The 15529-nt window shown below is 42.5% G+C and overlaps 1 non-coding gene across 1 annotated transcript; it reads left to right on the top strand.

Moving 5' to 3' along the window:
• The first annotated feature begins 6606 nt into the window (after positions 1 to 6606).
• On the top strand, positions 6607 to 6711 carry LOC131925914 (U6 spliceosomal RNA). The gene has a single exon (XR_009383408.1). It is a non-coding gene; the product is annotated as a U6 spliceosomal RNA (small nuclear RNA).
• Positions 6712 to 15529: the final 8818 nt, after the last annotated feature.

Below are 15529 nucleotides of genomic sequence, written 5' to 3'. Positions count from 1 at the left end.
TACAGGTGCTCACAAAGACCAGAGGCACCAGATTCCCGGCAGCTACAATGACAGGCAGTAGTGAGCTGCCTGATATGGGCACTGGGAACTGAACTCTGGTCCTCTAGAAGAGCAGCAAGCCTTCTTAACCACCAAGCCATCATCTCTCTAGGCCTTGATTCCTGGTCTTAATATACAAAATGGCAAGGTTAATGTTTAGCAATAATGTCTGTCATTGAATATATGCCATAGATTGTCATGAGGGCCACTTGGGAAGTATTATCTTGAAGAAAATACTTTGGGAAGCTCCAGAATGTACTGTAGTGTACTGTAGTAGTATTTTTAGGTATACTTTCCCAGCACTGAATATGAGAACACATAGAAGACTCAACTTCTTGGTGCTCTTACAGTGAAGAAAATGTGTCCTTTTGCACACATGTGTTGTGGAGAAGCCTCAAGGCAGGAAAGGTGGTAGACAGGAAAAGTTGTTTCTTGCCCAAATCTCTCACAGCCGACCACCAGGCTCTCTTCTCTCATTTGTCTTCCAGCCACTCTGAGTAAACACTTGCCACACACCAGTGAGCAGCGGAGATCATAAATCTTCCAGGAGAGTAGCTAATAATAATTTGGGTTCTGAGTATCAGAGAATGCTAAGCTAAAAGCCACAGATGCATAGTGGGCAATTCCGTCTCTTCCATCATCCTCTTACAGCTCTGGGACTTTTGTTTTGAAAAGATGTGTTGGGGAGGGATCTGTACACACTTGTTATAATCAGGCAAATAATGTAAAGCCGCATGAGAAAAAGTCAATGTCTCTCCTTCCTCTGTGTCTTCCATTCTCAGTTGTCAGAATCACACGATACTGATGCCTTGATGCAGGTTTTTTTCCTTCCACAGGTGAACGAGTGTTTCAACCATGACACAATGGATGGATGGTTTAGCAAAACAGTCTATTGCATTTTCTCTTGGCTCTGGAGGTCCCAGCGTGTCTCCTCTTTGGCCGAGTTTTAATTCCTGTCTTCCCCTGCAGCAATCCCACAGATATCTTTCACCAAGTTCTCTGAATCCTTCTAGCGAATTGCTGGGCGGGAGTGTGGTTTGGGAAGCCCCTGAACTTGCAGTTGGTGTTAGAAGCAAGGGTGGTTTTATGTAAATTCCTCCCTCTAACTTTTTATTTGGACTGACATGAAATACCATGGACTAAATGGTTCAAGCAAAGAAAATGTCCTTTTCTCTCTGTTTTGGAGATCAGGCTGCTGATGGGTTTGACCTCTGATTTTCACAGAAACATCTTTCTATGACCTCCTGTTGTGGAGGGAGAGATCCCTGGCACCTCTTTCTGTCTTGTGGGACTATTTTGCTTTTGCTTTACTAGGTTTCTACCGTCATGTCCTCTTCCTCCTTCTTCCTCTTCCTCCTCTTCTTCTCTTATCCTTCTCCTCCTCTTTCTTTTAGCTCTTATCACCGTCTTAACTGTCCCCATGCAGCTAAAAGCCTTCCTAGGGGAGACATAAGCAACCTCTACCTGTAGCTGGAGGTTTCCTGCCTGGCCCACAGTCAGGGCAAATCTCTTTCACCTGCCAGTCCCACAGCCTCTCAGACCCGACCAAGTAAACACAGAGACTTATGTTGCTTTCAAACTGTATGGCCGTGGCAGGCTTCTTGCTAACTGTTCTTACAGCTTAAATTAATCCATTTCCTTTAATCTATACCTTGCCACATGGCTCGTGGCTTACCGGCATCTTCACAAGCTGTTTCTCATCGTGGTGGCTGGCAGTGTCTCTCTCTCAGCCTTCCACTTCCCAGCTTTATTCTCCTCCTTGCCCCGCCTATACTTCCTGCCTAGCCAACGGCTAATCAGTGTTTTATTGATTAATCAGCAACACATTTGCCATACATCCCACAGCATCTACCCCTCTTCATAGAGTTCTGATGACAAACTATGGCACAAGTTCATTAAAGTTCATTCTGGGGGAAAATGAATTTTTGGAGTTTTCTTACAGAGCATAGGTAAGGGGTAACCTACAGGGTTGTGGGAGCTCCTCACCCAAAAGACCACACCAAAAACATTTAATCCAGCAGACATGAGAGTGTTTTCATAGCCATATGGATGGTGCCTCCCTCCTCAGTCTTTCCCAGATATGTACTGTAGCTCTCCAGGGACCACAAAGTTAGGGCAGAGTCACATACAGTGACTTTCTTATGAGGAGAAAGTGATCCTAGCAGTCATTCACCACCCTCTGCTTCCTGAGTGTGGCTGCAATGTGACTAGCAGCTTCAAGCTCCTGCTGCCATGGTTTTTCTCCAGTGACGGACTGCACCCTGGAACTGTGAGCCAAAAGAAGTCCCTCATTGCTGAAGTTGCATTTGTCGGGTGTTTTACTAAGACAAGTGCTGACATATGGGATCAGTTTCTTATGAAACAGGCTGCGGCTGCTGAGGCCCCTGCTCCTCTTACCACGGAAGGACACCATGAGAAAGCAAGCCCTCGCCAGACGCCAAATCTTCCAAGACTCTGACCAGGACCAGAACTATGAAGAAAAAGTCTCAGTTCCTTTTTTCATTATCCATCCATAGTGTCCCAGGTGGGAAGGGCATCTTCCTAGTCCAGGTCAGCCTTCTGAGCTAACAGTGTGTCATAGCCATGTCTGTCAGTCCCTGAAACAGAGGTCCAAGTGCCCACCAAACACATCCCACCCCCCAGACATATGCTGAGATTCCACTTCTGGGTTAAGAGGGACTGAAGGTCACGCTGAGTTCCATCACATCTGCAAGCGAGGCTCCTTTTCTCTGTCTACTGTAGGAATGGGCAGAATTTCCAGGACTCAGGGAAGAGCGAAAGGTCCCTGTAGAAACACTTGTGTTGGGTTCTTACTGGTCAGGGAAGGACTTACACAGTGTTAAAGTTATGATGAACATTCGTGGGATTTCCTACTATGGGAACCGAGGCTGTTTTACCTTGTGTATACATCCTTTGAAAAGTTGTGTACCACAGTCCTTGTCACAGGGAGGCGCTTGATACCCAGCTACTTTTATTATAGAAGCATGACTGTGATGAGAAATTCTGCAGCTCCTTCTCGAAGAAGAAAATAGAAATGCTTTTCTGGCAACACATTTCCAAAACTTTTCCATCAGAACAATCCAGTAATAGATTTTAACAACTATTATATAGTAGGTTATTAAAATAAAGTGTGTGGATACTGGCCCAGTTCCTGCATGGACACAAAAATAGTGTTATGGTCTGTCATACTGTAAAACTGTGGCATTTTGAGAAAACCAAAGCTAACGAAAAGTACAGCATCTCAAAGTCATATTAAATCTTGCATAGCACTGCAGTGTTTATATAAAGGTTTAGTACAATGGAATGCTTCATATGTACAAGGAGAGCAAGAAAAGTTGTCCAGTGATATATTATATTTTAGTATGGGAAACCCAAATAATAAATTAGGAAATAGCATTCTATTTAAAAAATATATATTTTTTGCTTCTCTTATCCCTGTTTTGAATCCATTTGCATTCTTAAGGTATATCACATATATGCACATATGATATGGTATTTTAAAAAAGATTTATTTAAAAAAATTTTATTTACATGAATGTTTTGTTTGCATATATGTATATACACCATGTACATGTCGGGTACCTGCAGAGGACAGAAGAAGGCATGAGATCCCCTGGCACGGGAGTTATGGATGGTTGTGAGCCACCACATGGGTTCTGGGAACTGTCCTCTGCAAGACTGGTAGGTGCCGTTAACCACTGAGCCATCTCTCTAGCCCCAAACATACTGTGTTTGTCTTTGATATCTAGCTTAGTTTGCTTGATGTAAGGATTTCCAGTTGCATCCATTTTCCTGCAAGTGTCACGTGATCCCTGTTTCTGACTACTTTGCATATCTGAGCATGTTCTGTCTTCATTTCCAGCCTTCCTACTCAGTGAGTGTTTGCACTGGGTGTATACGTCAGGATTCGCCGAGGACAGGCTAGGGCAGAGGCAATGTACTTCCTCGGTCACTTCTTTCCAGCAGAGACCCTGCCTCTCATCACTCTGGAGGATTGTCTAATCGGGGACACTTGCGGATACTTATAAAGGGATTCTAACTGGCTATGTCCAACTTAAGTGTCCCATGAAGCTTGGAATTCTTGGGTTTCCTGAATTGCATTAGAGTTGGTCAACACTGGAAGGGAATGGGGCCACAGAGAGGAAAGGAAGCGAGGGCTAAAATAGTGTCCTCTGCTCTCTTGTCTTCTGTTCCCTACTCCATCCATTCCACTTCCCGGGGACAGGAGATCGAAAGGGAACCCGAAAAGCAGAGAAAAAGCAGAATAAAGTGCTACTGCTAGGCAACGATCCAGAATGACTCTTAACCTCGAAAGCACGACAGGATCCATCGTTATGCTCCCATATTTCCAGCACTTGGCTTAGAGACTGAGGTGACAAATGGCACCAGAGACTCAGTGTGTGTCAATTCACTGAAGCACAGGAGGAGACTTGCCATTCATTGGCCACAGAAACTATGGATGATATTGGACTTTCACTCCAATGACATTCCAATTGATTCTGCGGCGGACGACCAACATTTAGTCTATTACTTGGCGACAATAATATCTGCTGAAGGAAACCTGTAAAGCTGACCACAGATGTGGGACTATCCAGCCACAGAATCAGAACATTGGTTGATGAGTGATAGTGGAAGAGATTTAAGAAAAGCCACCTAGTCAGGAAGGACTAACGTGTGGTCTCAGGAAAGCTGCAGGCTGTTATCTACATGAGTGATGTGATGCTGCTAGATCCCTCGGTGATTAGACTGAAGCCAGACCATGATGAAGCCTGAAGTGGGTCTCTCAGGATGCCTTTATTTCAGGTGAGAAAAGAGAGATGCAGAGCTAGTTAATCCATGCAAGCCCTACACATCCCCCCAGGAGCAGAACCAACCTCCAAATATTTTCTAGTACTACAACTCTAGAGTCGTTGACACTCTTAGGAGTAGATTTGGTTGTTAGCTCCACAAAGGAGTGTTGAGCCCTGGGTCAGCACAGACAAACAGTGCTGCTTTCCACCGACTACTGTTGTGTTGAGGGGAGCTGTGTGGTGAAGGCCGTGGTTGAGCACCTGAGGAGCCTGGTGGGATCATACACTGTCTGAAGGAATGTGGAAGGAGGGCAGGAAGAGGAGAGGGTGTTCGGAACCCAAGGTAAACAGGTGTCAGTGGACCTAGGAGCAGGGTGTCCACAGAAAAGATGGCATGGAAATGTAAGAAAGCAAACAATACAGGGATGGCTACTAAGACACACCCCAACTCTCTCTGTAGACTTCTACCCTGAAGTTTCTTTCGAAACCATTTTCTGTGAAGATCCCAGGAATTGAACACTGATTTTCAAGGTTCAAGGTTTACCTGGTAGAACTCTGAACTATGAAGTTCTCTCTCTCTCTCTCTCTCTCTCTCTCTCTCTCTCTCTCTCTCTCTCTCTCTCTGTGTGTGTGTGTGTGTGTGTGTGTGTGTGTGTGTGTGTGTGTAGGTCAGAGGATGACTTGCATGAGTCAGTTCTTTGCTTCGGCCATGTGGGTTCCAGGCATTGGAATCAGGTTGTCAAGCTTGCCAAAAATTGCCTTTACCTGCTGAGGCATCTCACTGGACCACAGTATGTATTTTTGTTTAAAGCCAAATCTGGCCAGAATGAAAACTGAAAACTCCTAACTAGCCCAGGAAGGAGGACCTGAGGCTTGGCTGAGTCACCCCTGTATCCCTTTGTTTCACACCCACGTCTGCTGAGTGGGCATCCTCCTCCGTTTTCTATTCATAATGCTCTGTTTTTTAGTTCTTACATCTGGTCACCCGAACACCTTTTACAATTTTGAGGTGCTACATTTTCCAGGCTGGCTCCTTCTCTTAGGTTAATTCAAGACTTTGCAGTCCATAGTCCCAATGGGCTGGGCAGTTATTTCAACATGTCTTGCAAATGCTTAAGAAAAACAAAGGGAAAGATGCTCTTGTGTTTATTTTCAACTTCTCTGAGCCTTCATATCACAGGACATCTTAAAGTAGCAGGGTTAGGCATTTTGTATAAGTCTAGTCACAAGGACTGGGGATAAGCTTAGGACTAGCACGTTCAAGGACCCAAGATCTATCCTCCATACTATAAAAAAATAAAAATAAAGCCAAGCCAGGCATGGCGGCACACACTTTTTTTTTTTTTATTAATCCTAACCTTTAAAAATAACAAGTATACTCCTTACTGCACAACAAAATAAACAACTGTTGTAAATTAAGAAACCCAGACATTTACAGTAAAATACCCTTACACGTAAGTATGACCAAATTTATTTGAAGCCCCTGATAGGTCTTAAATACATGCAGTTATCATGTAAACACAAGACCATGAGTGATGAAAAAAAAAAAAAGTCAAAAATCACTATCACCAAAACCAGAAAAGAAATACCGAAATGGAAACAGACAGAACAGTTAATAAAATACAAGGAACCTAACAAAGTGGCTATATAAATAGGTCATCCTCATCCCACCACTGTCAAGAGCTCTTAATTCTCCACACTGCCATTTATAAAATGACATTCTGAAAACCTGTACTTGTAATTCCAAAACTCAGCCCTTAAGAACAATCTGGTCCATGTGCTCGCTTCAGCAGCACATAGACTAATCTGGAACATACAGAGGAGATTAGCATGGCCCCTGCGCAAGGATGACACACGAATCCGCAAAGTGTTCCATATTTTTAAAACAAACAAACAAAAAAGAACAACCTGGTCTACAAAGAGAGTTCCAGGAGAGCTAGGAATACACAGAGGAAAAAAAAAGTCTGTCTTGGAAAGTAAATAAATAAATGGAACTAATTAGAAAATCTTATCTTTTAAATGAGGTGGGTATTTCATCTATCTAAAATAAGGTAATTAGAGCTGTTTGATTTTGATCCACCATTTCACTATTGCTTTCTATAGATATGAAAGTTTGTCATTCTGTCTCCCCCTAATCTTAGCTGCTAAACAATTACTTTTAAATATTTATTTTTATGTAATAGGTAGCTAGGTGGCATGCATGTCTGTGTGTGGGTTTGTGGATGTGAGTACAGCTGCCCATGAAGGCTTTAGAAGATGCTGAATTCCCTGGAGCTGGACTTACAAGTGAGTCTCCCGATGTGAGAGCTGGAACGGAACTCTGGTCCTCTGGAAGAGAAGGAGCAAGTGCTCTTAACCTCGGAGAAATCTCTCCAGCCCCAGAATGAGTTATTTTTAAACCTTCCATCTTCTCATAATCTTATTGGCTGTTTAGGCTTTTATTATTTATTGAATATTTACATGCATTATTATATGCATCATTGATACTTTCACATTTATTTAGTGTGTGTGTGTATGTGTGTGTGTGTGTGTGTGTGTGTGTGTGTGTGTGTGTGTGTGTGTGTGTACATGGGTCAGGGTATACATATGGAAGTCAGAGGACACATTGTGGGAGTCAGTTCTCTCCTCCCGCTGTGTGCAGGCTCAGGGGATGGATTCAGGTTGCCAAACCTGGGAGCCTTTGTTAAATGAGTCATCTTCCCAACCCAAGGGAAGAGATTTATTAAAATCTAAGCTCAATCAATACCTTCATCCTGCACCAGTGCCCATACTGATATGAGTTTAAATTTTCTCTTTTTTCATCTCTTTCTCTATATAGCACATTATAAATCACAGTTTATATTGTCCAGTTTTATTTGGATGGATCCATATGTCAAGTCTTTCTGTTAAATTCATTGTATTTTGAACTTCTGAGCTTCCATTTGGGTCCATTTACTTTTGTATATGCTGAGACAGGGTCTCTCTTTGTTGCCCAGATTGATATCAGCCTCCCGAGTAGGTACTGTGTGTGTGTGGAGAAGGAGCTACATTTTGATTTCACAGGCAACAGGAAGTGGTCTGTGGCACTGGGTGTGGCTTGAGCATATATGAGACCTCAAAACCCACCACCACAGTAACACACTTCCTCCAACAAGGCCATACCTACTCCAACAAAGCCACACCTCCTAATAGTGACACTCTCTATGAGCTTATAGGGGCCAAATACATTCAAACCACCACAACGGGCCTGGAGAGATAGCTTAGCCCTATAGAGCACTGACTGCTCTTCCAGAGGAGCAGGATTCAACTCCCAGCACCCATATGGCAAGTCACAACTGTCTGGATCCACTAGTTCCAGAGGATCTGACACCAATGCACATAAAATAAAAATTAATTATTAAAAAAAGTTTAAAATATATATAAAAAAAACCCCACAACAACGTGTGTACCCATCTTCATTTAGCTTCCACATGAAAACCATTGAGATAGGCTCTCTTTTTTTTTCAGTCTTGGCTGTCCTAGAACTCAATGTGGACCAGCACAACCTCAGACTCAGAGATCTGTCTGCCTCATGACTGCTGGGATTAAAGGCATGAGCCATTATATGCCCCCCACCGTGTGTGTGTGTGTGTGTGTGTGTGTGTGTGTGTGTGTGTGTGTGTGTGTGTGTGTGTGTTCAGGCTTTTGTTTTTCTTTTCTGCTATGCTTTTGATGGAATTCAGAGCCTCTGTGCAAGTACTCTGGCCCTGAGCTGCCTCTCTAGCCCGACAGCTAAAAGTTTTGTTTTTGTTTTCTTTCTTTCCCCTTAATGGTTTTAAGAAACTAAAATAATTTGATTGAATAATTTGGATCTATTTTTTCTTTCCCTCACTCGTCTACTGGATTTGTTTTACTGAAAACTTTTCTTTTTCCTTCCTTCCTTCCTTCTTTATTTCCTTCCTTCTTTCTTTCCTTCCTTCTTTCTTTCCTCTCTCCTTTTCTCCATCCCTGCCTCCCTCCATTGCGCTCTCTCTCTCTCTCTCTCTCTCTCTCTCTCTCTCTCTCTCTCTCTCTCTTTCTCATTCTACTAAAATTCTGTTGTCCTTTAGTGCCTCTAACAACAAATCACACAGAATCATTCTGAAGCTGGTGTGTAATCTCTCATTGTCTAGAATACTGATGATTTCTTTCTACTCACAATTTCTCTTCTATTTTTGGCACATGGTTTTACTTCTTTGAATGCTTATGAACTTCTCATTGAGTATCAAATATTGTATACTAAAAACAAACAAACAAAACAAAAAATAAAAATAGAGAGAAAGAAAAAAACAGTTCTGACTGTTAAATTTCTTCAGAGACGATATTGGTTTGCTGCTGACTCATGACTGAGCAGCAGAAAGGACTTAAATAGTCTTCTTAACTCAGCCAGAGCAGAGCACTGGAAACTCTCTCTGGGCTTGTCTGTTTCCGGTTCTTCCTACTCTTCTTGTGTTGCTCTTAGCATCATCCTGCCCAAAGCCTAGGGGCTTAACGGGACCCATTTGGGCAGTGATTTCTAAAATCACATTCCCACCCCATGAGTGTGTGTGAAGCTCTGCTCAGCATCTGAAAAAGTGGCCCAGGTTCTTGATTCTCATAAGTTCTTCCTTCTCAACCTCTGCACATAAAAGCTTCCTGTCTCAGGATACCCTGATGTGTTCAAACATTTGTGATACTTAATTTTATTTTCTCCTGTTTCTCATTTGTGTGTTTTGCAAAAGAGTTGATAAGCACATTGTAGGGAAGGGAGACATTGCGGTTTTTGTTTTGTTTCTTTCTCTTTCTCCTTCCTTCCTTCCTTCCTTCCTTCCTTCCTTCCTTCCTTCCTTCCTTCTTTCCTTTCTTCTGTATTTCTTTTTTTGTTTTTTTCAAGACAGAGTTTCTCTTTCTAACAGCCCTGGCTGTCCTGGAACTCGATCTGTAGACCAGGCTGGCCTTGAACTCACTGACATCCACCTGCTTCTGCCTCCCAAGTGCTGAGATTAAAGGTGTGCACCAATAACACCTATTTCCTATTCACTTTCTTATTTGCCTATTATGTTAGACATCAGTGTACTCCAAGGTCTACTTAAATGAATATCTGAACCTCAGGACCACAATGAAGAAGGGTTTTTTTGTTTTGTTTTTGTTTTAAACTACTTACATTCATGATTAGTTTTGCTCTTCCTTAATTATTGAGTGGGCTGAGCCCTGGGGAGATGGCTTAGTGGTTATAGGCGCCATTCCTGATGACCTGGGTTCAATCCCTTGGACTATATTGTGGAACGAGGGAACAGACTTCAAGAAATTATCCTCTGATCTCCCAACATGTATATGCCACCATGCCGCCAAACCAATAAATACAACAATAATAATAATGATAATAATAAATTATTATGTAATCTGGATAGCATCTCTTAGAAAATTTTAGGAAGTGTAGCATTTCTTTTAAAAAATGTTTTATTATTTCTTATTATTTTGAGATTATGAGTATAGTGTATTTTTAAATATAAGTGTAATATATATAAATATAAGTGCAAAACCAATATATATATATATATATATATATATATATATATATTGGTTTTTCAAGACAGGGTTTCTCTGTTTCTCTGTGTAGCTTTGGAGCCTGTCCTGGATCTCACTTTGTAGACCAGGCTGGACTTGAACTCACAGAGATTCGCCTGGCTCAGCCTCCCGAGTGCTGGGATTAAAGGCATGCGACCACTGCCCGGCCAGAATTATATTCTTAATCATTCTTAGGAAGACATGTATTCACGATTGCTGTCTCTACCAGGTGACACCTATGCTGTCTTGGGACTCTTCCAGCAAGAAGGCCATCACCTGCTGCAGACCCTCAGTCTTGGACCCCTGGAATCATAAGACCAAATAAACCTATTTTCCTTACAGAAACTGCAAACAATTGTTCCTGTCTATTCCCTTGACTGTGCCCTGAAGGATTGAAGTCTGTGTTTGGTAAGACTGAGTGTGAGTCAGTCAGAATATTCACTGAATGCCATGGATTCTCCACCATTTTAGAAATGTTAGCAGGATGATATTTCTTGGTACCAATCTGGGTGAGAGCCTTGTCTTTTCAGCAGAGGTGACTCATGTTACTTCCTGGTTAGAGAATTTGTTTGCATATATATTCCCCTCCAGCCAGCTTTCTTCCTGTTGAACTGGGTCTCTTTTGACCCTGATGAACAGAGAACTCTTGCAGACTCACAGTGAATATTCACTATGAGAAAAAATATCTTTTATGGTTTCAAGTGATTAAAATTTTGAGATTGCTTACAGCCATCTGTATCAGTGTTCTACTATAGGAATAGAACATACACACTAAACACACACACACACATACATTACACACATACTATACAAACATATACTACACACACACATGTGCTACACATATACAATACACACACACACTACACACACACATAAACTACATATACACATACTACACACATATAATACACACACTACACATACAGACACTATGCATACACTATATATACATAAACTACACACATATACACTACATGCACACACACACACACACACACACACACACACACATACACACTACCCACCACTCACACACTACATACACATTTATACGGGCTAATTTTGAGTGTAGCTTGACACAAGCTAGAGTCATCAGAGAGGAAGGAGTCTCACTTGAGGAAATGCCTTCATGAGATCCAGCCATAAGGCATTTTCTCAATTAATGAACAATGGGGGAGGCCCCAGCCCATGGTGGGTGGGGCCACCCCTGAGCTGCTGGTCCTGGGTTCTATAAGAAAGCAGGCTGAACAAGCCAGGGGAGCAAGTCAGTAAGCAGCGCTCCTCCATGTCCTCTGCATCAGTTCCTGCCTCCAGGATCCTGCTCTACTTGAGTTCCTGTTTTGATTCCTTCAGTGGGGAACAAGGTGGAAGTGTAAGACAAATAAACCCTTTCCTCCCCAACTTGCTTTTTGGTCATGGTGTTTTGTTGCAGCATTAGAAACCCTAACAAAGACAATACCATACACACCACACACACACAACACATATACACCATGTACACACACATACACACACCACACACACATACAAAGATTGATCTGTAGACATGTACTGACCTAAGAGATTGTTTGGGGTGCTAGTCAAGAGCAAAAACCAGAGGGCAGCCTATCTTAGAGGTAGGCTAAACCTCAGGTAGGAATGAATGCTAATCAGTAGTGGGATTTCTTCTTGAGGAATCTTTAAGTCTATCTTTAAGCCATTTCATTGATTGGTCCAGTCTTACGCTGGTCATTGAGGATATATGGTAACTGTGTTGGTTTGAATGAGAATGGTTCCCACAGGCTCATATGTTTTAGTACTTAGTCCCCAGTTGGTAGAACTGTTTGGGAAGGATTAGGAGATGTGGTCTTGTTGGATGAGGTGTTTGTTAATCCTGAGATTCAAGAGAAAGACCAGTTCCACAATTTTGAGCCAAATTTGAAGCAAGCTTTAGGTAAATACTGTCCAGGAAGAGGACTCCAGCCAGGTCCATCCCTGGCTTTACAGGGGTTTAAGAAGGGCAAAACTCATAATTTACTGCATTTTCCATCAGGTCCAACCAGGAACAAGCACACATCCTGACATATTTCCTGTCTATGAACCTTCTGCCCACACGTGATCAAGTACGTCTGGTGCAGATGGGCCAAACAAACTTATTTAGGGGAGTGAAAACATGTGGCTTATTTCCCAAGAACTATAGCTCCCAGCATTCCCAGAAGTTATCTTGTCCTTGGGCAAGTGGGGCTTACAGGTCCACTTTGCCTCTTGCATGTATCAATGGGGGTAGGCTTTGAGGTTTCCAAAGCCCATGCCATTCCCAGTGAGCTTGCTCTCTCTTTCTACGCTTTGCTTATGGATCAGACGTAAGCTCTTAGCTACTGGCCAGCACTATGGCCGCCTGCCTGCTGCCCTCTGCGGCCTGCCATGCTTACTGCCAAGATGGTCATGGCCTCTAACCCTTTGGAGCCATGACCCCCAAATTAAATACTCTCTTTTCTAAGTTTCCTTGGTTATCGTATCCTAGCACAGAAATAGTAGCTTATGGCCTTCTTTCACTTTATTTAAGTGTGTGCTCACACATCAGAGAGACAAAGCCTGACTCTAGGACTTCTGACCTTACTAATCTCCAGCCAAACTGAGCTGGAACAAATCCAGGCTCTGAGTGTCATGACCTCACCAAGACTTCCCCCAAACCTTTCCAAATCACCTCCACACTCACCTTCCTTTGTCAGGCTTCCACTTCTATCTCCTACAAAGTCCTGTAAACTACTTACTGATATCAAATACTTAGCATACTGTTAACATCTTCTGTATTTATTGAGTTGGTCATTAGAATTTATACTTAAAAGCATCATCTAAATTTGCCACACATCTGCCTCTACTTAACCCCATGAACTCAGTGTGTGTTTTCTGCTTCATTTACCTAAGAAATGTATTTCATTACACAAGAAAAGTATTGCCTGACAGCTTCAAGACGTCTAATTTCTCTTCCATCTCAACAATTTCTTTTTTCTTTCTTTTTGTTTGTTTTGTAACAGGGTCTTAGTTTGTCACTCTGGCTAGCCTATAACTCGCTATGTAGACCAGGTTGGCCTCAAACTCACACATAGCTACCTGTTTCTGCATCCCAAGTGCCATCCCAACAATTTCTGTAGTTATTGCCTGTGTGCATGATTTCTGTGCTCCGAGCTTCTAATTAATCTTTATGAATTCAGGATCCCTTGTTACTATTGATTTGGTATTTAATACTTAGGGATAAGATTGGGGTGGTTCACCACAAAGACAATTACACATGACCAACAGGTCACACTTCAACGTTAATTCTTTCTTTCTTTCTTTCTTCCTTCTTCTTCTTCTTCTTCTTCTTCTTCTTTTTTTTTTTTTTTTTTTTTTGGTTTTTTTGAGACAGGGTTTCTCTGTGTAGCTTTGTGCCTTTCCTGGATCTTGCTTTGTAGACCAGGCTGGCCTCAAACTCACAGAGATCCACCTGCCTCTGCCCCCCGAGTGCTGGGATTAAAGGCATACGCCACCACTGCCCGGCTCAATGTTAATTCTTTTTAAAAAAAATAATTAATTTAATTTAATGTGCATTGGTATGAGGGTGTCAGATCCCCTGGAACTGGAGTCAGAGACAGTTGTGAGCTGCCATGTGGGTGCCGGGAATTGAACCCAGGTCCTCTGAAAGAGCAGCCAGTGTTCTTAACCGCTGAGCCATCTTGCCAGCCCCAGTATCAATTCCTTTTTCTCCTCTCCTTTCGGGCCTTTTAGGAGGACAATTCTGGTGAGGTGGCACACAACTCTAATTCCCACACTTGGGAGGCTGAGGCAGGAGGGGGTGCCCTGTGTTTGAGATCAACCTGTGCTTCACAGTAAAAACCAGGCTAGTCCCTCCCATCCCAACCAACCAACACTCCCCACCAAAAAAAAAAAAAAAAAAAAAAAGCAGCAACAAAGGGAAAAAAAAGAAATCAAGAAAGGACAGCTTTCACTTCATTCCACTGTTAGTCGGGAGCCTTTGGATCGTGAAGAATAAACACGTAGTCAAGTTGTGCCGGTTAATATGAGTTTATTTATGCCAATATATAGAAAGTAAGGAAGATAGGAAAACAACCCAGTGCCTGCAAAGTTCAGAGTCATCGTTGAGACTCAGTCATTTTCTCAGTAACAAAGAGCAGAGATGGTGGCCCAGAAGGTCTCTGGCTGTCTCTGTGGATGCTGTTGCCCTTCCTGCTTGAAGGTGGTGCCACAGGGAGGCGAAGCCTGCCCCAGCTGCATCTTACTGCTCCTTGCTTAACTTCTACCTCATACCGCTTCTCCAATGGTTAGACCAGGCGTGTCTGGGTGTGCCGTCTGTTCTCCAGCTTCCCCATGGCCTATCTGTCAACCAGTCACTGGAAGGGAGATGAGCAGCCATGGCCTGTGTGGGGAGCTCACAGGGCAGGTGATGTGCTGGGTGGAGGCTTGCCTGATCTCTCGAAAAAACTTAAAGCCTGTCTTAGAGAGGAAGGAATAACAGAAAGCTTAATTTCTGGGAACAAAGTGACTTTGTTTCCCAGTGACACAAAGTGCCCTTTCACTGCTACAACTTTTCTGAAGATTTGGTGTCACTATTTTGGTGTTATGTGTCTTGGGTGCTGCCTGACATACACGCACTTGAAGAAGAAATAATCCCTGCTTTTAGTAAAAGAAGGTAGAACTGTAGATGAAGCCATTATTAACACGGATGTCATTGAATTGGACATTCTGAGTCATCCTTTAAAATGTCCATCTTTATTTAAGTTGGGAAGTCAGTTGCAGTTTCAGTATTTTTAATCCTGGAAATTGAGGTCATCACTCCCAAGATGGGTTGTGAACCTACACAAGAACATTCTAAATTAGACACCAGGTCTGTCTGCTCAGAGTTCCCGCTGTTCCTAAGGCTCTTCTACCCGTGTGAAGGGGTAGAGTTGACTGACAGTTGAAATAAGTTTTCAATAGGCCCGAATCCCAGTGGACTAGCCGTGAGACCAGTCATTCATTTTACAAAACAAGAACATTGCATTTACTAATGTTTCTATCAAAGGAAATAAAAATAAATTACAAGTAATCTTTTATCTTGCTATGATTTAGTTGGGCTCCTTGCATATGATTCCTATAAAACTGTATCATCTCAATTTTTTTAAAAAAACACGAAG

Source organism: Peromyscus eremicus, chromosome 15, assembly GCF_949786415.1.
Source record: "Peromyscus eremicus chromosome 15, PerEre_H2_v1, whole genome shotgun sequence".
Taxonomy (NCBI): Eukaryota; Metazoa; Chordata; class Mammalia; order Rodentia; family Cricetidae; genus Peromyscus; species Peromyscus eremicus.
The sequence above is the reverse complement of the archived record's forward strand: the minus strand, read 5'-3'. Positions and strand labels throughout refer to the sequence as shown.